Source organism: Mirounga leonina, unplaced genomic scaffold (genome assembly GCF_011800145.1).
Source record: "Mirounga leonina isolate KUSES-001 unplaced genomic scaffold, KU_Mleo_1.0 Mir_129, whole genome shotgun sequence".
Lineage (NCBI taxonomy): Eukaryota > Metazoa > Chordata > Mammalia > Carnivora > Phocidae > Mirounga > Mirounga leonina.
The window spans coordinates 59,939,403-59,966,072 of record NW_023270323.1 but is presented as its reverse complement, the minus strand read 5'-3'; the positions used below and the strand labels follow the sequence as shown (position 1 = coordinate 59,966,072).

The following is a 26,670-nucleotide window of genomic DNA, read 5'->3' as shown; positions in this document are numbered from 1 at the left end:
GTGGGTTTGTGTAGAGCTGCTCATCCTTACTGTTCCTGGCCTTGAACTGCTATAATATTTGTTTCTTTATAAGCTTTTTACTTAAGTATAATAGTACAGAGAAGGGCACCAAGTCAGTAGATAGTTCATCTGTTTTTCACAAAGTGAATCTTTTTTATTTAATTATGTTATGTTAATCACCATACATTACATCATTAGTTTTTGATGTAGTGTTCCATGACTCATTGTTTGCGTATAACACCCAGTGCTCCATGCAGAACATGCCCTCTTTAATACCCATCAACAGGGTAACCCTTCCCCCCACCGCCCTCCCCTCTAGAACCCTCAGTTTGTTTCTCAGAGTCCATAGTCTCTCATGGTTCGTCTCCCCTTCCGATTCCCCCCCTTCATTTTTCCCTTCCTGCTATCTTCTTCTTCTTCTTCTTTTTTTAACATATAATGTATTATTTGTTTCAGAGGTACAGTTCTGTGATTCAACAGTCTTACACAATTCACAGTGCTCACCATAGCACAAAGTGAATCTTTACATATTACTAGCACCCAAATCAAGAAACAATATTGTCTTCACCCCTGAAGTTCCTCATGCCCCCTTATAATCACTGCCTGTCTCTGCCAAAGTTAACCACTGTCCTTACTTCAATGTCATAGAATAGCTTTCCTTTTTTTTTTTCTAAAGATTTTATTTATTTATTTGACACCGAGAACACAGGCAGGTGGTGCAGCAGGCAGAGGGAGAGGGAGAAGCGGGCTCCCCGCTAAGCCGGGGTTCAATCCCAGGACCCTGGGATCACGACCTGAGCCAAAGGCAGACATTTAACTGACTCAGCCACCCAGGCACCCCTAGCTTTCCTGTTTTTGAATGTAATGTAAATGTGGAATCATCAACATACATAATTATATCACAGTTTATTCATTGGACATCTGTAATTTAAAAAAAATTTTTGTATCTGCTAAGGCTGGAAAATGGTATTAAAGCTTGAGTTGTGCTAACTCTTGGTAGTGTGAAGGATCCTCCTTTGAGTAAAGCATGTAGAGTTTTAGTGTGTGGTATTTGTGACATCTTTTTCATTTCTGAGGGTTTATTTGATTTTTTTTTTCAGGTTTATCTGTGTTTTGCTTAGGTCAAGTTAGAAGGAGCATTCAGATAAATTGTTTCCTGTGCTTATCAGACTAAAGAGTTTAGGGGCAGAGAAACTTAAAATGTAAGGTCCAGTGTTATTTGCATTATGAGAATGAGTCTAAACTTAGCCCCTCAGGCTAAGATAGGGTATACACTGCATGTAGTTTATATATATATATACAGCGTTGATTTATCCTGAGTACTGAGAAACCCCATGATGGCTTATTGAAAAGTTTATACTAAACTTTGCTTCAGATCTGATTTTTAAATCCTAGATTTTTAGAAGCTGATTACCATGGGCCAATTTCTCTTATTTGACAAAGGAAGTTGGGACTCTGGCCGCTCATAATTTGTGTTTAAGTGGAAAAGAAGAAAAATAGGACAGGTAGAACATTCACTTTCTTTTATGTTTATTGTAAAACTAAATCAAGGAGAAAATAGAAGAACTAGGAAAGTATATCAGTTTTCCTGCTTAAAGCTTTTACTGTTTAATAGCATATTCACATAATTGAGAAGATTGAAATTTTGATTTAAGGCTAATGTATTATTAGTTCAACATATATTTACTGAACACTTACAGACATTGTTCTAGGCACCAGGGCAGTGAATAAAACAATGCAGAACAAGGAGCCTATGTTTAAATGAGTAAGGTAGTAAACAAACAGTAGACAAGGGGCACCTGGATGGTTCAGTCAGTTAAGTGTCCAACTCCTGTTTTCAGCTCAGGGGTCAGGTCATGATCTTGTGAGATTGAGCCCCATGTGGGGCTCTGCACTGAGCCTGGAGCCTGCTTATGATTCTCTCTGCCTCCGCTGGGCTCCCCCCCCCCCCACCAAGCTCATGTGTGTGTGCACAAGTTCTCTCTCTCTCTCAAAAAAAAAAAAAAATTAAAAACAAGTAGATGAATAAATATGTAATAGGTCAGGAGGTAATTAATACTATGGAAGAAAATTATATAGGTGAGGGCAATAGAGAATGTCAGGGCAGAGTGTGTATGCATATTTACTATTTTGTATACGGTTATCAGAGAAAGGGTAGGTGACATTTGAGAAGAGGGAAGAAGGGGACAGAATGATGTGGTACCCCTTAGGTGGAGGCAGCCTGGCCCTGGGCATCATGTACAGCATCATGATAGGGAGCATGCTCGGATTTTGGAGAAACTTGAGACCACTGGGCTGGTATGGAGTAAGCAGTAGAGAGGGGAGTAGGGGATTAAGTCAGAGAGGTAGCCAAGGCCAATGTCCAGGGTCTCATAGACTGATGTAAGGACACTGACATTTCTCTGAGTAAGATGTGGAGCCACTGCAGGATTTTGAGAAAGTTGTGACATAGTCTGACTTGTGTTTTCAAAGGTCATGTTATTTCATTGAGATTGGATTGTGGAAGGCTGGTCTCAGGAGGGGATACCAGTTAGGAGGCTTTGAGCCATGGGAGAGAGAGAGTGGTAGAGCTCAGGTGATTCTATATGCAGATACCGAATACAGTGAAAGGCTTTCTGATCTGTTGTCCTGAGAGTTAGGTTTATTGTAATATAAACCTCCCTGTGATGTAAAAACATAAGAGCTTATGCTATATTATGTAATTTAAGGAGTTAAAACATTGGAACAAATTTATTGTAGTTTTCAAATGCTGGATATTTATGGGGTAGCATAAATATCACACCAAATGGTTAAACCTTATTTGCTTCTCTCCATGTCCCCAATCCCTTTAAAACATAGGGTTTACTTTAGTTTTTTTCTTTTTTCTTACTTTTGGTTGATATTGCTTTCATTTGTCTTAGCTTTTTTTTGTTTTTGATTTTTAGCCTTCCTTTTTTGTGCTGATGTAATCACAAATACCTGATCTGGTTTCTGTCCATACTTTTAATTAATTTTCCTTTAGTATTTTATTAGGTTTTTGACCTTTTTTCCTGATTTTGTATAATCTGTTACATAATTCTCGAACTTACATCATTGTCACTTAACTTCAAGGCATTTTGCGTTATTACATAATTAGAGCTTATTTCATTTTGCAGAGTCAGTAGAGAGAATAAATTATCAGTGTCCAGCAGATAAATACTTAGTAAATGCTTAATATCTTTTTGCTTTATTCACTGTGTATTAATTTATTACTGTATTCACTTATCTGTTGCAAATTATATTCATTATGTCATGTATACATTAAAAAATTCATACATATGCATCTCTCAATTATTATAGTCTGGTAAGTATCCTGGTTTTGCAGTCAGACCCATATGAGTTATCATCTTGGTTCTGCTGCTTATTAGATTGGTAGGGTATTCGAGGCCTCTGTTAGCTTCCTGTAAAGTGGGAAACACGGCCTGGCTTTTCAGGTTGTGAAGCGCTTCCTGCAGCGTCTGGTGGTAGTAGTGCTTGTCCCTCAAAAGGTTATTTTCTCTTTTCCCTTAACAGATGATTCTGCAGGGTCTGGACTGTTAGTAGTCCTGCCTGATTTAGGTTGTTGTAGTTTTCTATTGACTTTAATCACAAGACCTGGTAGTACTGAGAGTCACCTTAAGATGCCTCCGGTATTTCAGACTTGTTCTTTCTTCACTGCCATTGTGTCATGGCAGTCCAATCTCCTCTGGGTAATCAGGTTCAATCACATGAGTGAGTAAAGTAGCTACCTTCGTTGCCCGTTGGTGCAGAGAGAGGAAGAGCACAGAGTGTCCGGATGGCAGATTGAATTTGCTGTTCGATGGAGTCATTGCTTCTCCCAGTGGAGCATTCCTCCCTTTGGAAGTAAGACCTCTAGACCAGCAGGGTGTAAGGTCATGGGGATAGGAAGCAAACATTTTGCTATTGGGTTGCTAGGGGTAATTTCCACCCTTTGATTTCAGGATCTGTGAATCCTGACTAGGGAAGAAACAATACTATTTCTTGGATGCTGATTTAGAGTATATACAGTCTCCTGGAGAATATTGCCCTAGCCCTGCAAGGTCTTGCCATCTTAATTAGCACTGTAATTGAGTCTTCAAAAGGCCATTCCTTTGATCTATGGGCCTGCTCTTTCAGGATGATGGGGAACATAGTAAGACACACTGAATTCCATGAGCATGCATCCGTTGCTGCACTTCATGTGCTGTGAAGTGAGTTCCTTGATTAGAGGCAATGCTGTGTAGAATATCATGATGGTGGATGAGCATTCTGTAAGTTAACAGGTGGTAGATATGGCAGGAATATTGGATTCAGTGAAGGATTCTGGATACTAATCTGTATCTAGAAAGTCTGTCCATTAAGAACAAAACTTTTTTCCTTCTGTGATGGAAGCATTCCAATGTAATCAGCTTGCTACCACATAGCTGGCTGATCACCCTGAGTAATGGTGCCATATTGGGGACTCAGTGTTCATCTCCATTGCTGGCATACTGGGGACTCAGCGGTGGCTGTAGCCAGGTCAGCCATTATGGGGAGAAGTCCATGTTGCTGAGCCCATGCATAACCTTCCTCCCACAGTGACCACTATTGGGCAATGATAGGAGTGGCTGGGGAAAGAGACTGACATATACAGAACTGGTCATCCTGTCCACTTGATTATTAAAATTCTCTGCTGAGGTGACCCTTTGGTAAACATTGACGTGGGACACAGATATTTTCATATTTTTTGTCCTTTCAGGTATTTTCATATTTTTCATCCACTTTTTTTGTCTGTCTGCATATCTCTTCAGACTATGTTGTAACCAGTTTCTCAGTTATGTCCTTCCAAGTTCCTGACCATGTAGATAAAACATTGGCTACATCCTAATGCAGTGGCACCTCTGGCCATTTCTTCTTCCATGCAAAATGAACAACCAGGTGCACTGCTCGAAGTTCTGTCCACTGGAAGGATTTCCTTTACCACTATCCTTTAGGGATGTCCTGGAGAGGGACTGTAGTACTGCCACCATCCACTTTTTTTTTTTTTTTAAAGATTTTATTTATTAGAGAGAGAATGAAAGAGAGAGCACATGAGAGGGGGGAGGGTTAGAGGGAGAAGCAGACTCCCCGCCGAGCAGGGAGCCCGATGCGGAACTCAATCCCGGGACTCTGGGATCATGACCTGAGCCGAAGGCAGTCGCTTAACCAACTGAGCCACCCAGGCGCCCTGTCACCATCCACTTTTGGGTGGTTCCTGCATATTGTACAGAATCATCTGTAAATGAGGCACAGTGTTTCTCTTTTTCATTCAGCTGGTGGTTGGGAACTTCCCATGTGGTTGTGAGTGTGGGATGGGCGAGCAAAGATAATATAGCAGGAATGGAGGCCGTGGGCATTGGGGCACTTCTTCATGCAACTTACTTGTAACTTCAGGGCCTGTGCCATCTCCGACTTGTATGTACACCTTCCATTTCAGGATGGAGTACTAGTGTGCAGGTTCCACATTCATGACTTAGTAGGTCAGACAACCGAGGTCATGACAGGCAGCTCAGTTCACGTGGTAACTTGGTAGCCCATCGTTAAGCATCAGTCTCTATTAATAATAAAGTCCCAGCAGCAAGCCAAAATCTATTCCTTAAAAAGGGAGTATTCACCACTGAGGGTGGCTGGCTTAGCTTCAGAATTCTAAGGGTCTGTACTATGATTAACCTATGTGGGCATGCCGTAGGCTCCAAGCAGCTTCTCTCTCTGTTTGGACACTTCAGGTACCACTGGATATGCTGGATCGTATGGCCCAAGTGGCAGAGCAACTTGCAGGGCAGCCTGACTTGATGCAGAGCCTTCTTTTATTCTTAGTCGTCCTCAAAACTAGTAGCTTTTTGGATCATTTGGTGTGACGGTAAGTTCTGTGTGTCAGCTTGGCTAGGGTATACTGCCCAGTTGTTTGGTCAAACACTAGTGTAGACGTTGGTGTGAAGGTAATTTGTAGATTTGACTCCCTGAAGGATTCCCCAGGTTCCCTGAGGATTATTGTTGATAATGTGGGTAGGCCTCAAGCCAATCTGTTGAAGGCCTTAACAGCAAAAATGGATTTCCCAGAAAAGTTGTTCTGCCTCAAGATTGTATCTTAGAAATCTTGCTGGAGGGCGCCTGGGTGGCTCAGTCGTTAAGCATCTGCCTTCGGCTCAGGTCATGATCCCAGGGTCCTGGGATCGAGTCCCACATTGGGGTCCCTGCTCCGTGGGGAGCCTGCTTCTCCCTCTCCCACTCCCCCTGCTTGTGTTCCCTCTCTCGCTGTGTCTCTCTCTGTCAAATAAATAAATAAAATCTTAAAAAAAAAAAAATCTTGCCGGAGTTTCGAGCATGCTGTCCTGCGCTACAGATTTTGGAGTCAAGACTTCAACGTTCACTTCTGACTGAGTTTCCTGCCTCGTGGCCTATACTACAGATTTCAGACTTGCCAGCCTATACAGCTGTGGGAGCCGGTTCCTTATAATAAATCTCTTACTATGTCTTTCTCTCTCTCTTTTCCTGCTCCACGTGTATGGGTGTGTGTGTGTGTGTGTGTGTATTTGGAAATAGCACACCCAAATGGGGAATATGTTGCCTATAAAATCTAAAGAGGCCCACCAGGTATTGTCTCTTTTTTGTTTGTAGGAGGGGCCAGATGCAACAACTTGTCCTTTGCCTTACAAGAGATATCTTGACATGCCGTACACCACTGGACCCCTAGAAATTTCAGTAGGTGGAAGGCCTCTGAATATTTGTCCAGTTTATTTCCCGCCCTCTGACATGCAGATGTTTTACCAGTAAGTCTAGAGTAGTTGCTACTTCTTGCTGACCAGATCCAGTTAGTAATGGACCAGTGTGATATCTTGTGCAAGGGGAAGGCTATCAAGATCCCTGCAAATTAAATTATGACTGGGATCAAAGAGCTGGAGAGTTGATATACCTCTCAGGTGGGACAATGAACGTGTATTGTTGGACTTCCCAGCTGAAAACAAACTGCTTCTGGTAGTTTTTATTAATAGGTATTGAGAAAAAGCATTTGCAAGATCTTTATCTTCATACGAGGTATTAGGGGATTTGTTAATATATTCAAGTGATGAAACCACATCTAGTACAGCAGCCTCAGCTGGAGCCATCACCTGGTTAAGTTTGTGATAATCCAGTGTTGTTCTCCAAGATCTATTTTCTGCATGGTCAGATAGCTGAGTTGAATGGTGATGTGGTGGGAATCACCAACCCTGCTTTCCTTGATGGCATTAAGTCCTAATCTGCATTTTCTCCGTGATTGCAGTACTGCTGTTGGCTTACTCTTTTCCTAGATAGAGGCAGTTCTAATGGCCCCCCCATATGGCCTTTCTTGTCCTAATAGCCCTTACTCCAAAGGTCTGGGAACCAATGTGGTGATTCTGTCAGTTGCTGAGTATGTCTGGTCCAATGAGGAATCCTGGAACTGGGAAAATAAACCATAGGATGGATTCAGGGGATGCACTGGACCCATTGTGAGAGGGACCTGAGCTAAAACTACACTGATTACCTGACATTCATAACCCCTACTCTGACACATGGACCACAGTGACATTTTGGGTCTCCTGAAATTAGTGTTAGTTCAGAACCAGTGTCCAATAATTCCTGAAAAGTCTGTTTCCTTTTCTCAATGCATTCATCAGGGTAAAAGTCTGTAGATCTATTTGGGGAAGGCTGGGAGAAAGATTAACTGTATGAATTTTTTGCTGTATCACAGGGTCCTTCCTCAAGAGGACCCATCCTCCCCTTTATTTCAAGGGGTTTTGAGTCTGTAAACCAGCTCAAGTTTGGGACGTTTTCAGGGGCCTTGATTCTGTTTTTTTCAGGGTCACTGGACCTACAACTCTTTTACCTATATAGATCAAGTAAGAATTTAGTAGACAACCCATATTTTTCTCTTCTAGAGGCACCGTGATCAACTAGTGAATGTCATAGGCCTCTGAGTTAGACTATTCTGATTATTGTTTTCATTCTGCTGTTCATTGTAACCATGTCTACCTTGTATTTGACGATTAAATACTGCCACTTGGCTCCTGACTCCCCAGGATTCAATTATCCCCATTGCATTTAAAGATCTCACTTCAGTAGTAGCAGTTCCCACTGTAATTTCTAACTTGCAGGGTAGAGCAACCACAGAGTTCTTCAACAATGCTGAGATTCACCACATATATTTATTTGTCACATGTCTTCTGGACCTTCCTGGGGTTGGGGAGCAGGTTTTACATCAGAAAACCATTTTAATACTCCATTCTACATTCTCCAAACCTTTGGATACTTTCTTCTACGTTATACCAAGGCAGTTCTGGCATTTCAGCTTCATGAAATGCAGGCACCTTTTGGTCCATGTTTCAGCCAACCAACCAGTCAAAAAGCCAGAGCTACAACCCTTTGAGCTACAGCATTGAATCTGGAATCTCTGTTTAGTGGCCTAATATTAATAAATTTGGCCTCATTGAACTTTATTTTTTCCATATTATCCCACATCTTTAATATCAAATCCCACTTATATTCCCCAGGTTCCTTGTCTGTGTAATATAGCGTAGAAACATTTTCAATTATAGTGTATCTCCTGGAGGATAACACTTTATATCTTATCTTTTGGGACAAGCTGGATCTTGAGTCTAATTGCAGGTCTAAAAGCAAAGGGTGAGAGTGTAGGTCCTGATGAGAATCAGCTGTGTCTGGCAAGGTAACTATTTCAGGTGAGGCTATTACAGATTCTTCCTGCAAAGCAGAGTTCACCTTAGTTAAGTATAGAAGATCTTATTATACTAGCAGAGAAGACCCTGCAGAATTTAGAGGTCCAGTGTCCCCTGCATCATTGAGATCTGCCTACATGTTTCCATTCCAATTTTCAGGATCTCATTTCTCCTAGCCAGTACCCTTTCTTTAATGGACAATATCGTGTGAAGTTGAGAATTCAATTTGTGTTGTAATTCAGCCACGCACAGGATGACACTCTGGGTTTGATTTTCATAAATCAGCTCTGAGGCTTTAGTAGTTAAAGATTTCTCTCAGGGCAGACAGAGAAGCTTTCGGGTCATTTATGTGGCATTTGAAGCCCTGAGCTTATCTTTTTATTTCTCACTTTAACACAGTTAGGAGTCACTACTAATGTCATTTTTTGATAAATGTTGTAAAGTATCAATTGCATGTTCACCCAGAACCTTGCTTTTTATAAGTATTTGCTTAGGAGTTTTCCAATGGTTATATTTTCTGTATATCTCTTACTATGTCATCCCATGTACTGCCAGTGTTTTCTTTACCTTGTTACTGGAAATGGAGTCATTAGTGCCTTTAAATCTAATCAGAGTAGAGAACCAATTGCAGAAACCCCAGAACCAATTCAGAAAACTCATCAAGATTCTGATCCTCTAGAACTATTCTTGGTTTCTAAATCATTGTTAGGGTTCTTAAGAGAGAACAAGTATGTATGTGTACACCCCCCCCCCCCCCACGAGATTTCTTTTAAGAAATTACCTTATGAGATTGTGGGGACTAGCAAGTCTAAAAAAAAAAAAAAATTGTAGGGCAGGCTGCTGAAAGGTCACCTTGACCCACCATCAGGTCAAGAAATAGAATTCCACCTATGTCCATAGAGACTTCCTTCTCCCATGTCCCTTCTAAATTACAACCTGTCCTCCTGCCAAAGGTAATGTTAAATCTTCTGTGGTAATGATTTTCTTTCTTTTTGCTTTTACCATTTGTGTATATATGCTTAAACACTATTATTTTTGTCTTAAACTAGATATTAGGCTCATTGTACTTTTTGTCTCTTGCTTTCACTCAAGAAAAGTGGGAGTTTTGTTCATTTTGCTGAATGTAGCTGCAGTTCGTTCATTTTACAATAATATTCCAGTTTTAAATACTTCACAGTTTAATCAGTTTTTCTTTTTTTAAAGTTTATTTATTTGACAGAGAGAGAGATAGCGAGAGCAGGAACACAAGCAGGGGGAATGGGACAGGGAGAAGCAGGCTTCTTGCTGAGCAGGGAGCCCGATGTGGGACTCGATCCCAGCACCCTGGGATCATGACCTGAGCCGAAGGCAGACGCTTAACGACTGAGCCACCCAGGCGCCCTAATCAGTTTTTCTAATGGACATTTTGTTTGTTTCTAGTTTTGGCCTTTTATGAACAATACTGCTGTGAATGTCCCAGCATTATACATCTGTGTGAGTTTCTCAAGGGTATGTAACCAAGGAGGTTGCTGGCTCAGATGGTATCAGCTTTACTTAGTAATCCTAATTATTTGACAAAGGAGATGTATCAGTTTACTTTCCCAGCATCACCAACATTGGTGTTTATACACTTAAAAAAAAATTCTGCAGTAGATATGTAATGGTATCTTCTTGTGAGTTTAATTTACTCATTACTATTGAAATTGAGCATCATTTCATCCTATTGGTCATTTGGATTTCTTTTGGAGATTGTCTATTTAAGTCTTCTGTCCATTTTTGTGTGGGGTTGGTCCTTTTTTTTCCTATAGTATTATGGAATTCTTTATATTTCTATCCTTTGGTTATACAGTATTTTTGGAATTCTTTATTTCTGTCCTTTGGTTATAATTGCAATATCTCACCTCAATTTGTGGCTTGAGTTTTTATTTACTTTATGTTGTATTAATGAACAGAAGTTCTTAATGTTAGTATTACCAAATTAACCAGGCTTTTCCTTAATAATTAAATGCTTTTTATATCTTAGTTAAGGAATTTTTCCCTGCCCTCATGATCTTTTCCTACATTCTTTTCTCAAATACAAATAAATTTGTATTTCAAATTTAAGTTTTTCATCGATAGGAAATGAATTTTGTGTGTTTTGTAAGAATTGAGTCTGATTTCCATTTCTTTTTTTTTTTTTTGAAGATTTTATTTATTTGACAGGGACAGCGAGAGAGGGAACACAAGAAGGGGGGAGCTGGAGAGGGAGAAGCACAGGGAGCCTGACATGGGGCTCGATCCCAGGATGCTGGGATCATGACCTGAGCTGAAGGCAGATGCTTAACGACTGAGCCACCCAGGCGCCCCTCCATTTTTTTCTTAAATGTAAATACTCAGCCAATTCCAGAACCATTTATTTTAACAAGTTACAGTTTTCCCCACTAATTTGCATTGCTAATTATGTTGTATAGCAAGTGTGTGTATATGTTTGGATCTGTTTCTGAGCTCTTTATTTCTTCCACGGATTTGTCTGTTGCTTTGACAATAGTCACAAAGTTTTTAAGTAACAGATGTCTTCTAAGTCTTGATATTTGGTATAGTAGGTTTTCTTATTGTGTTCTTTTTCAAAACTGTCTGGCTATTCTTTCCCCTTTGTGTATTCATAGACATTTTGCAGTCAACTTGTCTAGCTCTAGGTGAAAAAGCCTATTGGAAATTTGACTGGAATTGCATAGATTCTTTCATATTGAGTTGGAGACAGTTGATGTCTTTATTTTTTTAATTTTTATTTTTTAAAAGATTTTATTTATTTATTTGAGAGAGAGAGAATGAGAGAGTATGAGAGGGGGGAGGGTCAGAGGGAGAAGCAGACTCCCTTCTGAGCAGGGAGCCTGATGCGGGACTCGATCCTAGGACTCCCGGATCATGACCTGAGCTGAAGGCAGTCGCTTAACCAACTGAGCCACCCAGGTGCCCCAGTTGACATCTTTATAACACTGAATCTTCCAATCTAAAAACTTGGTATAGATCTCTATTTGTTTAAGTCTCTTTCAGTGGATCTCATAAAGTTTTAAAATTTTTTTCCCTAGAGGTCATATATACTGTTGTATTTATTTCTAGGTACTGTATGTTTTGATCCCCTCTTTAAAAAATTCAATCATATTTTTAAAATGGGATTGTGTTCTCACTTTTTAGGATAACAAGTATTATCATAGATTCATAACTGTCTGAGTTTTTTGGTATCTCGGGAAGCATGAACTTGTAAAAATTCCCTTTCTTTTCCTGCAGATTTTTAGTATGGCTAGGAAAAGGCGAGCATTTGGCCTTAAGTTTTTTGAAAACCCAATGGTGATGAGAAATGTAAAAAAACAGAATTTGACTCTAACTAAATTTAATTAATTTTAAGTCTTCATCTTGCTCTGTCATTAATGAGGGCCAACTAAAGTTGCAATCCCGAAACCATGGCACTCTTTGGATTGTTTGTCCTTACGAAACTTTTAGCCAGAACATGAGGGCCTAAGGCTTAGACAAATTTTGAATTAGTTTCAACCAGTAGTTGAATCTATTTTTGGTTTTATTTATTACCCCAAAGTCATTCTCTTTGTAAGCATATTTAAGAAATAATCATCAAACTCAGTGTCATTAGATATCTGTATTACTGCATAATAAGTTATTACAAACTCAGCTGCTTAAAACAATGTACACTTACCATCTTAGGATTTCTGTTGGTCAGGTGTCTTGGCATGGCCTAACTGGGTTCTCTGTGCAGAGTCTCATAAGGCTGAAACCAAGGTGTTGGTTGGGCTGCATTCTCATTTGGAGCTTGGAGTCTTCTTCCAAGCTCGTTCAGATTATGTAGCTTTCTGATTTTCACTTCGCGTAATGGCCTTAACATCCAGATTGTCGAGTATATCACCAGTTTGTTCCTTTTTACTGTTGAGTAGTATTCCATTCATTGTATGGATGTACCACAGTTTGTTTAGACATTCACCCATGGAAGGACATTTGGGTTGTTTTCAGTTGGGTCATTACAGATAAAATTCTTACAAACATTCACATTCAGGATTTTGTGTGAACATGTTTCCATTTCTCTAGAATTAATGCCAAGGAACACAATTGATGGACAATATAGTAAGTGTATGTTTAACTTTCTAAGAAACTGGCATACTGATTTTCCAGAGTGGCTGTACCCTTTTTTTTTTTTTTTTAAGATTTTATTTATTTATCTGACAGAGCGAGAGCACAAGCAGGGGGAGCAGCAGAGGGAAAGGAAGAAGCAGGTTCTCCACTGAGCAGGGAGCCTGATGTGGGGCTTGATCCCAGGAGCCTGGGATCATGACCTGAGCCGAAGGCAGATGCTTAACCAGCTGAGCCACCCAGGCACCCCAAGTCTGTACCATTTTACATTCTCACCAGCAAAGTATAAGAGATACAGTTTCTCTGCATCCTTGCCAGTGTTTGGCTGTATTGGTATTTTTTTTTTTTTATTTTGCCCATCTTAATAGATAATGTGGTGGTATCTCATTGTGATTTTATTTAATTTTTATTTTTACTTTTTTTAAAGATTTTATTTATTTATTTGACAGAGAGAGAGAGAGAGCACAAGCAGGAGGGAGTGGCAGGCAGAGGCAGAGGGAGAAGCAGGCTCCCACAGAGCAGGGGAAGCCCGATATGGGACTCGATCTGAGGACCCCGGGATCATGACCTGAGCTGAAGGCAGTCGCTTAACCAATTGAGCCACCCAGGTGCCCTCACTGTGATTTTAATTTGCATTTTTTCTAATGGCTAGCAATGTTGAACATCTTTTCATATATTTATCTGTCTTCTCACTTCCTTGCCCATTTTTGAATTGAATTTTGATTGATTTTTATGTGGACATTTGTTAATAAATATAAACGTTGAGACAGTAGCCTAATGAACCCCTATTATGGAGCTTCAGCTGCATATTTAGCCCTTTTTTTCTTTTGAGTATTTCAAAGCAAATCTGATACTTAGATTTCATGACATTTCACTTGTAAATACTTAATTTGTATGAGAGATGCATTTTTCTTACAAGGATTTTTGAAAAATATAACCACCAGGACATTACTATACTTAATTTAACAATAATTCCTTAATATCTAATATTAATAACTGATACTATTAGTGTATACTTATAAATTAGTAATGATATATATTAGTAACTAGTACATACTAAGTATATGTTAGTAATGGATAATAAACATCTAATGTATAATACTTAGTGTATATTTACTTTTTTAATTTCAAAAATGTATTTTTAAAAATGGTATGTTGGAATTAGAACTCAAACAAGATCATTTAGTTATATACTCTTTTTTTGACAATATTCCGTCCTTTTTTTCCCTCAGGCAGTTGATTTGTTGGAGAAATTGTGTTGTTAGAGTAATTTGGATTTGGCTGATTCCTTTCTCTTTGTATCATTTAACTTGTTCTGTCCCATTGTTTTATCCCCTAAACTGATAGGAAGATTTAGTATCTTGGTTAGATTGGGGTTCAGATTTTTAGAAAAGAATCTTCACAGGGGTACCGTGTACTCCTTTTTGCACTGCGTAAAGCACATAATGTTTGCTTGTTCCACTTTTCAGACTACAAAATGAGATCAGTTGGTTCAGGTATTGTCAGTCCTATCCCTACATTTAATAATTCTCCATTTTTTTACTTAATGGTTATGGCTTCCATTAATGTGTGTTGCCTACATTCAGATTTTATTTGGGGTTGTAGAATGGTGATTTCTCAATTTAGTTACTCTTGCATTTATTTCCTGGACTTTCTTTTTGTTTGCTGAACTTTCAAGAACATTTATCACCGTTTTGGTTTTCATGAAATGCATTCATACAGGAAAAGCAGGAAAAATGCCCAATTCAGCACTGCCCCTCACCTCTTTATTTATCAGTTCTCAGAGCAGTGACTTCGTGCCCAAGCAATCTACAGAAGACACCAGTGAAATGTTTTGTCCTCCATCATTTTCTTTGTGTATTAATTTGAATTTGTGGATTTTTAAAAAAAGGTTTTTGGTGCTTTTCAATGACATTTTCTTTAAAACTTCACTTTCTGTTTGTAGGTGTTTAGAAATACAACTGAATTTTGTACATTGATCTTCTTACTCCAGCAACCATGCTAAATTCTTGTTTATTTAAATTTATTTTCAGATTTTATCATCTGCAGATGACAGTTTTTTAATTCTGCTTTTCAAGTCTTTATACCTTTCATTTCTTTTTCTTTCCTCACTGTAGTAGTATAGCACTCCAGTACTGTTTTAATAGAAGTGGGATAATGCAACCCCTCTCTTGTCCATTACCTTAAAGGTAACCCTTCAGTATCTCACTATTAACAATGTAGTTTGCTACAGGTTCTCTATCAAAGATATTCCCTTATATTGCTATACATTTTATCGTGCATTAATGTCTAATTTTATGGACAGCTTTTCTGCATCTGTTCCCATGATCATTTGAGTTTTCTACCTTTACTCTGTTAATGTGAATTACATTAATTGATTTTCTAATGTTAAACCACTCTTCGATTCCTAGAATAAATTCAACTTTATCATGATGTAATATTATCCTTTTTTGTAGGTTATGGAATTTAATTTGCTAATATTTTGTGATTTTTACATTTATGTTCACAAGTGAGGCTGGCTTTATAATTTTCACTTCTAGTACTATTTTCTTGGTTTTGGTTCTAGTGTTAAGCTATCCTCATAAAGCGAGTTTAGGAGAAGTTTTTTCTTTCTGTTCTCTATATGAGTTAGTTTTAAGAGTGGAATTCCTTTTTCTTGATTATTTCTAGAACTTACTCATAAAACCATCTGGGCTAGGAATTTTCTTTGTGGGGAAAATTTTTTGTGTTTGCAAAAGGTGTAGTTTTTAGTTCTTTGAAGAATGGTAAGGTAAAAGTAGTATATTCCTGTGGTAACAGGCCAGTAGTTAAAAGTGAAAAATTCAGTTGCTGATTAATATTTTTGACTATTTTGAGTTAAACTGTTTTGTCTTCAGTTTTTGAGGTATAGCCTACATACTTTTTGTTTGTAAATAATTACATTTATTTTGGAATATTATTACATTTTGAAAAATAGGTTACTTTATTTCTTTAATACAGTTTAGATTTGTGTTTTAAGCTTCTTAAGTTTGTAAGATTTCTGAATAACGAATCTTTGAGGACTCTTTAGAGGACTTTCAGCCAGATACCTAAGTTCAACTTCTGCTCTGCCAGTTCCTATCTTGAGTATATCTTTTACTTTCTGGACCTCAGATCCCTCATTTGTAAAACAAATATCTACTTCACATAGTTTTCATGAGGATAAACTGAGAAATGCTTTATAAACCATAAGCTGTATAAATGAAAGGTTTTGAAGATAGTGACTATAAGTGAAGTGTTCAAAGAAAGTTTAGAGAGTTGGAGGAACCTTTGAGATCTGTTTAAGTCCCTCCATTTTATAGGAAGTAGAAGTGACAAGTGTCTGGGCAGAGCTGAGTGCAAAGTTCAGGCTTCCTGTTTCCCAAATCACTAAGCTTTTTCTATTTTGTCTTCCTGCAAATTGAATACTAGGTACTTGAGAGAAACTTGAACTTCTTTAGGTACACAGTTGAGTGTATCATTCTTAAGAGGTTGGGGAGAAAAGTACATGTGACATGAGGGAGAAAAAGGAATTTTAAGATTTTAGTTTAAGTTACCCGTAATTAAAAGTGCTGTCAAAGTAGTTATTGATTTCCGCCCCCCCCCCAGAATTTAGACAAAGAGAGCCTTGTTATACTTTTCAGGGATTAAAATTCATCTAATACAGTAAGAAGTAAGGCCCTGTGTAGTTGCCACATAACTTTGTACTTGAAATTCAGTTGGAATTTTACTTTAAAAACCATTGCTTCAGTATAATTTTAGTAAAATCTTACCTTGCATTTAATGTGAAAACTTTCAAACTAATTGTGTTTGCAAAAGGTGGTTCCTTGAAATCTAATTTATCTACTTGATTCCTTATTCTCTCTATAGGCTCAAAAAGAAATAGTTTCCTTCAAATTCTTAATAATGAGGAGGTTTGTTATTGAGTTTTGAAAATTCAGTATATTATGTAGTATTTGTAGTGTCTCATATCCAGGAGGGGACTTCTTTCCTCCCTTTTTCTCACTGGCAGTGTATTAGAGATGCCAGGCCGCACCACACTCCTCCCCTCCCGTGGCCCTCTGTAAGGTTCAGCACACCTTTCACTTGGTGACCCTTACCTCCATTTCTGCTGTCTGCTCTCATTGAAGAATTTCCTCTTTTCTTCCCTTCTTACCCTTCCTCTTCCAGAAAGTCTCTTCCCTGGGAACTGGTGAGACGCTGGGGACATATTGAATGGAGGATCCCAGAGTTGATGAGGGACTTCTAAAATCCCAAATGTCTTCGTAGAAAATATGTGTCCCATATTTTCACTGAGTTTTTAAATATTTTACTTAAGTCATTTTGATCACATTTGTATTTTTTTGAGGTAATACCATGAAATACTAAATTTGTCAGTAGTTACTTTGAATAAAATGTTTCTGGGAATTGAGGCTGTGTTCTTTTTTTTTAAGTACTAATTTCTTTGATATTCACTATGCATTTATGTAAAACTAATTATAATTTTGTTGTCTTAAAGTTAGAGGTCAGATTTAATGTTAGTTTAGTTGTTACAGGCATATGACTTTTTTTTTTTTCCCTGAAAAACAGGACATTTTCTTTAAGTAAAACTCATCAGCTATATCCTTATCACAGAGGTAGAACTTACATCTGACATCGAGGAGGTTTAGTTCCTTTATATAATAAATGTTAATTTCTTTTTTAGATTTAATGGATGTTGTTAGCTGTACTATGATTCTACAGGCTTTCTAGAACTGTGTTATTCTTTATATTTTTTCATTGCTAGTGAATGAGGGTGAATATTTTATGCTAATTTTGCAACTGAGGTAGCAGAGAACCAAATGTGTTAAGAGGTTTGCTAAAGATTACATAGTTAGGGGCGCCTGGGTGGCTCAGTTGGTTAAGCGACTGCCTTCGGCTCAGGTCATGATCCTGGAGTCCCTGGATTGAGTCCCGCATCAGGCTCCCTGCTCGGCAGGGAGTCTGCTTCTCCCTCTGACCCTCCCCCGTCTCATGCTCTCTCTCTCTATCTCATTCTCTCTCTCAAATAAATAAATAAAATCTTAAAAAAAATGTTTAAAGATTACATAGTTAATAAATAGTGGAATTGCGATTTGAGCTCAGGTCTGACTAGAATTCGTGGTGGTGTGATTGTTTAGGGAGAATGCCGGTTGATAAGCAGAGCTCCTTGCTGTTGTAATAGTTATGCATAAACTGCTCTAAGAGTGGAGCACTGGGTGTTAGACACTAATAATGAATCATGGAACCCTACATCAAAAACAAGTGAGGTACTGTATGGTGACTAACATAACATAATTAAAAAAAAGACTAGAGAATTGGAAATATCTATTAGGAAGGTCAGGAAGGCTTTACAGAGAGGGTGAATCCCTGGTGAAGTGATTCTTCAGAGATCAGATTGTGTCTTGTGTTTCATGCTCTGGAGATTGGGTTTTATTCTTTGGGGGATTGGGAGGTCCTGAAGGATTTCAGCAGGAGCAGTGACGTGACCATTGCATATTCTAAAAAGATAACGGTGGCCGTAAAATAGGGCACATCTGTAGTGTGGTGGTCCTAGAGGTAGGGACACCATTAGAGGAAGGCTGTGGGGGAGTGATGAGGTTATCTCTGATGGCAGTGGTGGAGAGATGGACGGGGTGACCTGGATTTGAGCCTTTAATGGACAATATACAGATGTTGTTCTCATTCATTTCTCTTCCCTGTCAAAATAGCGAGAGTGAAAAGTCTGTATTTAGAAGATCGACCCAATGCTGGTCTGCAAAGAACTTCGCTCTTGTTAAGAGTATAGCCACATTTAGGATAGAAATCATATCTTTTAGTGACAGAATTGTTTCCTTAGATGGAATCTAAATTTATGCCTGGATTATGGTAATAATATGTAAGACTTTTCAGTATAGGATCTGCACTGTGACATCATTTCAGGAAGCAAAGCTAGTATTACTTAAAATGATCAGCACCATTTTATGAATGACTTCTTTCATTGCATTCTAGATCATTCTAAATCATTTCTTAGAAATGCCGGATGGACTTCTCTGTGCAGAAAGAATGCAGTGATTGTCTTTTTGACAACATGTCCTTATTGGCCAATTTCTACCTATTTGATGCCACCTGCTTCATGTTTTTCCTCATCTCCTGAGGTGGAAGGGAGCTGTTGCAGTGTCCAATCTGTCATGTGGTAGGTGGGGTTTTCTTGGATTGTCTGTAAGAACAGTCTTCCTGTTGTGAATGGGGCCAAAAAAATTAATAATAATAAAAGAGCTTATAATAATATGAGTTTAGTTTTCAGTATCCAATCATTTAGAAATGTATGTATCTGGATGTATCTTTCTCTAAAATTATAAAATACAAAGGAAAAATTGTAGTTACCTTTATGCTTGATAACAAGTAAGATCTTTTCCTGTTGATGACATCTCTATTTAATGCATATTGTAGTGCAAAGAGTGGAGAGTTCCAGGAATTAGTAAAATCTGCTTTGTAATATTTGTGCAGTCTGCCTCATTCTCTCCCACCTCATTAGTACAGCCTTGCAGTTTAGGCCTCGTTGCCTGAGATACAATTACTTGGTTCCTGCCTCCAAGTGGCCGTCCTTGAAATCACATTCTGCAGCTACTGCATATATACTGTGCAGTAATGCGTAATTATACAAGAGACAGATCGGACTCAGTCCCAGCCGTGTCTTCCCGAATCTCTGGCTAATGAATTGTGCCAAATGAGTCGTGACATAAATATAGTGGCTCCTTGAACCTTTAATGGTCATGAAGTCTTGCCAGCTCACTATTTGACACACATACGCCCCTTCCCCCAACACACAGGTGTTTGATTTTTGTAAAAGATTTTAATGAGTTTATTTCTTAATACGCTTCAAGTACCATTTTACTCATTTACTTAATTACTTCTAATTAGTATTCATTAAAATACCTGATATAGATAGATGTTAACTAAGACAGGGATATAAAATTATGAAAAGAGAGGAGATAAGACATATAAGTGATAGTAAATAAGAAAGTGGCACAGATCTCTGGCAACTGTGTTCATAATTTTGAAGGCCGAGTTTCACTGAGGCTTGTAGAGAGTGCTAAGAATAACAAAAGGCATTTTGGAATATTCTGTTCAGAGAAAAAAACAAGGCAGCGATTATTTCTGATCCTGTAATGATAATAGATGACAATAGAAAGTCAAATTCTTCACCCCCATTGTATTCTCTATTTTGTTAGGAAAATAATTGATTGGAAATGGTAGATACAAGTTAAGAGAGAATAGGATGAGAAAGGAACTAACTGTTCTCAGTGGCCAGAATATTTTCATTCTAAGGGTTAAGAACAACTAATTATCTTATTTCCATGATCTCTGAGCAGTCAGAGACTAGAATGGTATATGAAAACTGACAGGTTTTTTTAAACGTCTTTTTGAGGTATAATCGGCATGTAATAAATGGTTCCTATTTAAAGTGTGGTTTGGTGTTAACCTGTGTATACACCTGTATAACCATCACCACAGTCAAAGTAACCATATAACCATTATCCCCCACAATTTCCTCATACGCTTTGGAAGACAAAACTGAGAAGCAGCAGTGAGTGAGGAGGAGAACAAGAATATTATGTTGTCCTGGAAACTGAATAAAGAGAATGATCAACTGTGGCAGATGATTACTGGTAGGCCAAGAAACAGGAGCGATGTGAATTGACCATTGGATTTAGTAAGGTAGAGATTACTGGTGATTTTGACCAGGGTAGTTCTGGTGGAGTGGTGAGTGCTCAAGCCTGATGGGAGCATATTTTAAGACAGAAAGGAAGGAGAGAAATTGGAGATGGTAAGTTAACAATGTTCTGAAGGAGATTTTCTATAAAGGGTAGCAAAGAAATGGAGTAGTAATGCAGTGGAGTTGAGAATGTTTTGCCCCCCCCTTTTTTATTTCAAGAGTGGGGAGAGGAAGAAACAATATATTTTGATGGTAGTGATTCATTGAGAGCAAAATGTTAAGTGTGAATTTCTGGAGCAGTGCTCTTGAGGGGCCAAATGGGATGAGATTTAGTTCATGAATGTAGGGATTGGCATTATGTAGAAACTTGGATAATTCATCTGTGGCTACAGGCAAGAGACCCAGTTTGAGGTGTAGATATTGGGAGGTTGTTCAGTGCATGATGTGAGTTTACAGAAGTTCCCTTCTGAATGATTTGTGTAATTTTTTTTCTTTTTCTTCCGCTGAAGTAGAGAAAGCAGAGTCTTTGCTGTGAATGAGGATGAGGGGAAGGCACTGAGGGTGAGGATCAAGAAGGTGTGAAATAGAGTAGGAGTGTGAATTGACCTGGGAGTTAGAGTATAATTGCCTGGTCAAGTTAAGGGTGCAGTTGAGGCTTGTTATGGACTTAAGGCACCATGCTCAGCCATGTTTAGATGCATGGGTGTAGGGACAGAGTAGGTGGAGAACTAGATTTTTACCATGGTTATGACTTTGCTAACTAAGTGTAATATAGTGAGAAATGGGCCAGGGACTTGAGTGTGTTGGCGGGGGAGTAATTATAATAAGTGACCATGGATTTCGCTATGAAAGGAAGGGAGAGAAGACTTTAAAGGGTGAGGAACAGTAGTCTCCACGAGAGGTGATGGTGTCTCTGAACGGGGCAGAGTTTGGATAATGTTTCGAAGGTAGAAGCAACAGATTTTTTGTGGTTGGATATTATGTGTGTGAGGGTTGTAGTCAAGAATGACTTTAGGGGTGCCTGGGTGGCTCAGTTGGTTAAGTGTCAGCTCAGGTCATGATCTCTGGGTCATGAGATTAAGCCCTGCATCCGGCTCGGCGCTCAGCAGGGAGTCTGCTTGAGATTCTTTCCCTCTGTCCCTCCCCCCGCTCGTGTGCTCCGATGCGCAAGCTCGCTCTCTCTCTCAAATAAATAAATCTTTTTTTAAAAAAAGAATGACCTTAGAGTTTTTTGTCTTGAGCAGTTATAAGAATGGCGTTATTGTCAGCTGAAGTGCTTGGTACTTTGTCACATTCAGTGGTTTGGTTATTTTTTGTTGATTTGATTGTTCTATATAAAAATGAAAATTTTCTAGTATAATTAAGCTAGGCAAATATAAATAAATATAAATCAGCTTAATCCATGATCACTCATTCAGTTTCTATGTTGATTCACTCATCCAGTAAATACGTGTTTGCTGTTGTTCCCAGGTGGTATTCTAGGTGATGGGAATATGAACAAGACACATAATTAAATCAATTATTTATAATGGTTTTAGTTCAAATTAAGAAATGAAAATTTGGAAAATTTATGAAATAAAGGAATTACCATATCTTAATAAATGAAAATTTATATAATCTTTGTATTGAATTGCTAAATATCCGGCTCAGTTGACTATATTTAGGCCAGTTTTTTTAATCTTTTAATACTCTTCCTCCAGGAACTTACATTATCATGCATTTATTTTTTAGGTTACAATTATTTAAAATAATTTAAGGTATTAATGGCATATTCCAAAAAATATAAAGTAAAAGTAAGTTTGAGGGTTAATGAATTGAAATTTGACCATATGAGAAAACCTTTTTCTTTACTGGCACCTGATACATTGTTTGGAGCAGAAATGACATTGTTCCGGTTGATTGCCTGAGCAGTTTCTAAAGTTTAAATCTACACTAAGTGGAAGAAATTATACCATTTTAAAGAATATGCAGAAAACACTGCACATTCTTTGGGGCTAATTCTTTTAGTTGAGTCGTGAATGCCCTGAGTTTTGGACAGTGGCAGCGTTGTTGGAGAAAGTGTACATAAGTGTATGTAAGGGAGAAATCTCTGACTAGGAAGGTCAGTATTAATTTGTGTGCATATATTTTGATATATTGATTAGATAATTTAATTACTTTCAGTGTTCAGTAAATTCTGGTGTTTAGAGAGAACCCCTGAAAGTTGATTTGTTGATGACAGCACATCATTATTACTGAAGAGCTGAAGTAAAACTTTTAGGGAACAGAGGTTCCTCTGGGAAGTGTTTATGTTTGCCATACTGGTTAGAAACAGTGTTGGCTACATGTGAGGAATCTCCAGTAACCTCTGTAATTCTGAACTCACTGCCTTCTACTTACCTGTTTCTTTCTTTCTTTTTTTTTTTTTTTTAAGATTTTATTTATTTGAGAGAGAGAATGAGAGAGAGAGAGCATGGGGGGGGGAGAGCCAGAGGGAGAAGCAGACTCCCTGCTGAGCAGGGAGCCCCACGCGAGCCCCACACGGGACTCCATCCTGGGACTCCAGGATCATGACTTGAGCCGAAGGCAGTTGCTTAACCAACTGAGCCACCCAGGCGCCCCTACTTATGTATTTCAAAGCAGAAATAGAGGTTAGAATTATATGGTGTGAAAAATCATGTTAAAGGTAGATAGAAAAGACTATATTGGAGGCTGAAATTAATTAATGACCTTTAGAATTAGCTGCCAATTCGCTCATAAACTAATAAACAGATGCTTCGCCTGATTCTGCATTTTGCATGAGGCCCTTTACAAGCTCCTTAACAAATGCTGACATCTCCAGTTTCTCTCTGCTGCTTTGGATGTCCTTTTTGCGGGAAGGGGGGAGCTTTTGGATGTCTTAAAGAGGCTGTTTTGTATGTGAATATCTTAGCATTAGAAAATGATCAATGGAATTCTTAGGGTATACAAAAGCAGTGAGTGAAATGAAAGGTATGGGGTATGGGCATCTGACATGAAGGAACAAAAGAAACAAACATTGACAAAAACAAGAACAATCTTTCTGATAAAATTGACATCCCTTGATGTTGGCCTTTTTATTTATTTTTATCTTTTAAAAGATTTTATTTATTTGGAATAGCACACGAGTGGGGGGGGGAGAGGGAGAGGGAGAAGCAGGCTCTCCACTGAGCAGGGAGCCCGAGGTGGGGCTCGATCCCAGGACCCGAGGATCATGACCTGAGCCAAAGGCAGACACTCAACCCACTGAGCCACCCAGAAGCCCTGTTGTTGGCCTTTTTAATTGAGTAAGTTAGATATAGGTGTAGAAAGATGAAATAGATGTAGATCTCTCTCTCTCCAGGGCTTCAGTGGTGAACCAGGAGAGCTGTTACCTTTGGTCTTACAAGTTTTTCGATACCAGGTTTACTTTCTTTTTGAGTTCATACTTAAAATGTTAGTATGTACTCAGTTATTTCAGGATCTCTTTGCACTGATGTGCTTAATCTCCATGGTTCATTCATGTAGAACTGACAGTGCTTATGAATGTTACCCACAACTCTAAGTAGATATGCAGTGCAGGACAACAGTTAGTGGATCTGACCCCATGAATATAAATGTACAATGCAGACTGTCTTTTGGTGACTTAACTATCTCAATCTGTTTGCTTATTTTAAAAATATAGATAGTAATAAATATGTTTCATTTTTAATGTAAAAATTAGAATTAATATGTTAAGAGCAATGACAACAGAATCTGGTATATGGTAGGTGGTCAGTATTTATTAGCAAATAAAAATTCACAAAACCTCAGGGGGGAAAAAGAGGCTTTAAAAAAACTCTAGGAAGGTATTTTCTTCAAAATTCAGAGATGCCTTTATAATATTTTCTGCTTTGATGTTTTAATTACCAATAAAGATGTCGGTAAGCTTTGTAACTACATGTTTTTAGTTGGGAACCCTGTGTGTTGGAAGCTGAAGTTGTAAACCTTTAATGTGTGGAGGGTTTTATGAGACTTCCCCTTCCCAAAACAAAACAAAACCAGTGGCCATCTGTTTTTGGAGGTGATTTCCATAAGAGAAGGGGTTGGCTGGTGGTTTCTTTCTACATTGTGTAGGCATTTCCCAATTTAGAAATATTTGATTTATGAATATCCTAATTATCAAGTGTCTGGTTGTGGCCTCGTTCCTCTCCTGTGACTACCCTCATGAGTGCACGTATGCCTGGTGCTTAGCTCTTTCATTGAGTGAAATATAACTTATACTTATAGTAAGTACTGCTTTTAATGAACCTGCTTTTAGAATTCTTGTTTTGGAATTTGCTTTCAGAATATCCTTTTGGGGTATTTTTAGAAATAGAAAGTCTTTTTCTTTTGACGTATTATGGGAGATGGGGAAAAATAAAGTTCTTTTTAATTTCAACAAAATAGTTAACCAGTTCTTTGACTTTGGGCATATTGCTTTGCATATGAGAATTTGCAAATTTATTTTATTCATCATGGAAAGAAGAAGCATGATCCCAACATGGCTGTTGAGAGAAGTTGAATTAGATAACCAAGTAAAGCACCTGGCATATGTTACCCAATAAATGCTCTATTCCCTCTTTATCTTCTCTCCTTGTCTTTTAGGGTCTATTTGATTTTAGAATCAACCAAAAGATATTTAGAGTTAAGTCTAATTTAGAAAAAATGATGTTTTTGATATCTGTTAAGGTGATGGTAATAGCATAGAAAGACTGGACTGCAATTGCAGGAGACTTGGTCTTGTGCCATTGATAAGCTAATGCCGTCACCTTTCTGGATAATAGTAATAGTTATCTACTGAGTGTTGTCTGCTGAGTTCCAAATATGTGCCACACACTGTGTTAGGTGTTTTATCTGTAGATGTCTCATTTAATTCTAACATCAACTTGGCAAAAGTTGCTCTCTATTATTCCTATTCTACAGATCAGGAAGTTAAGGCAAAGAAGTTAAATGACTTTCCTGAGGTTGTACAGTAAGCGGCAGGATGCAAATGAATTTCCTGGGGCCTGGGTGATGAAGTTGGTTGGAAGCTTCTGATTCTTGGTTTCCGCTCAGGTCTGATCTCAGGTTCCTGAGCTAGAGCCCCGTGCTGGTCTTTGTGCTCAGTGCCGAGTCTGCTTGAGTTCCTCACAACCCCCCGCTTTTCTCTCTCTCTCAAATTAATCTTAAAAAAAAAAAAAAAAAATTCTTTTCCTTGTACAAACTCCTCAACCTTTCTTTCTGTAAAATTGGGATACTAATTTTATTTTCTGTGGTTGTTGTTAAGTTCTTGCTCTGTGAGAGAAGTGAAAGGGCGTCTTGCTGTTGGATCAATGCCAGGCAGTAACAACAATGTTCTCTTTCAAAATGTTGCTAGGGTAAGATAGTATTAATGATCTTTGCTCTCTATAGCTTGTGTTTGGCTACAGCTTTTTTTCTTTATTGTGTAAAATATACATATAACGTAAAGTTGTAACCATTTTAAGTACACAATTCAGTGTCATTAGGTGCATTCACAGTGTTCTGGTTGTCACGTTGAGTTACCATATTCCCTCCAAAACAACACAATTATTGCACTATTCTGTGCACATAATGCTGCTAATTGAAATGCTAGTGTTTGTGGTATCCTGGGAATAAATCAATGCACTTGTTTACTTTTTTTCTTTTTTTGTGCCTACTCAACATTTTCCCACATATGATAGATGTAGCTAATGTTATAAACCAATATATTACTGCTTTCTAGGAACTTATAAAGCACAATGGAAATAGGCAGCTATCAATGAATGCAGAGAGAAATACAGCTGCGTAAATACCCCTCATGTATTTAAATACATTGAAGGAACATATTGGTTAACCATGAATATAAATGTAGATACTTTTTGGATGAGGGATATGTTGGCAAGTGAATTTCGTATTAAGATCGTTTTAAGGCAGAGGCATTCTCTTTTGTCTTCTACCTTTAAAGAGGCTCTTTGAGATGAGCAGGAACTGAGGTGGCAAGGACAAGATGCTTTTTGTGGGTGGGGGAATAAGTGGAAGTGAAGTAATCAGAAGATGGTAAACTGAAAAATGTTCCTGGAGAGTGCAAAGGGACCTCAGTGAGTGAGTTTGTATCGGATGGTCTATTTAAAACATTTGGAAGGTATATTTGAACTAGGCACCTTTTTTAAAGGAAATTTTTAGCTAACAATCAGGGGA

The 26,670-nt window shown here is 38.2% G+C and overlaps 1 protein-coding gene across 5 annotated transcripts in view; it reads left to right on the top strand.

Moving 5' to 3' along the window:
* Positions 1–26,670, top strand: part of STIM2 (stromal interaction molecule 2) — a 149,386-nt gene that overhangs the window by 30,643 nt on the left and 92,073 nt on the right. The window contains exon 1 of one of the 5 annotated variants that reach the window (XM_035005180.1): positions 17,840–18,972. The exons of the other annotated variants lie outside the window; for them this stretch is intronic. The gene's annotated coding sequence lies outside the window, so the exon portion shown is untranslated. Of the gene's footprint in view, positions 1–17,839; positions 18,973–26,670 lie in introns of those variants that run through there. 5 annotated transcript variants of the gene reach the window in all.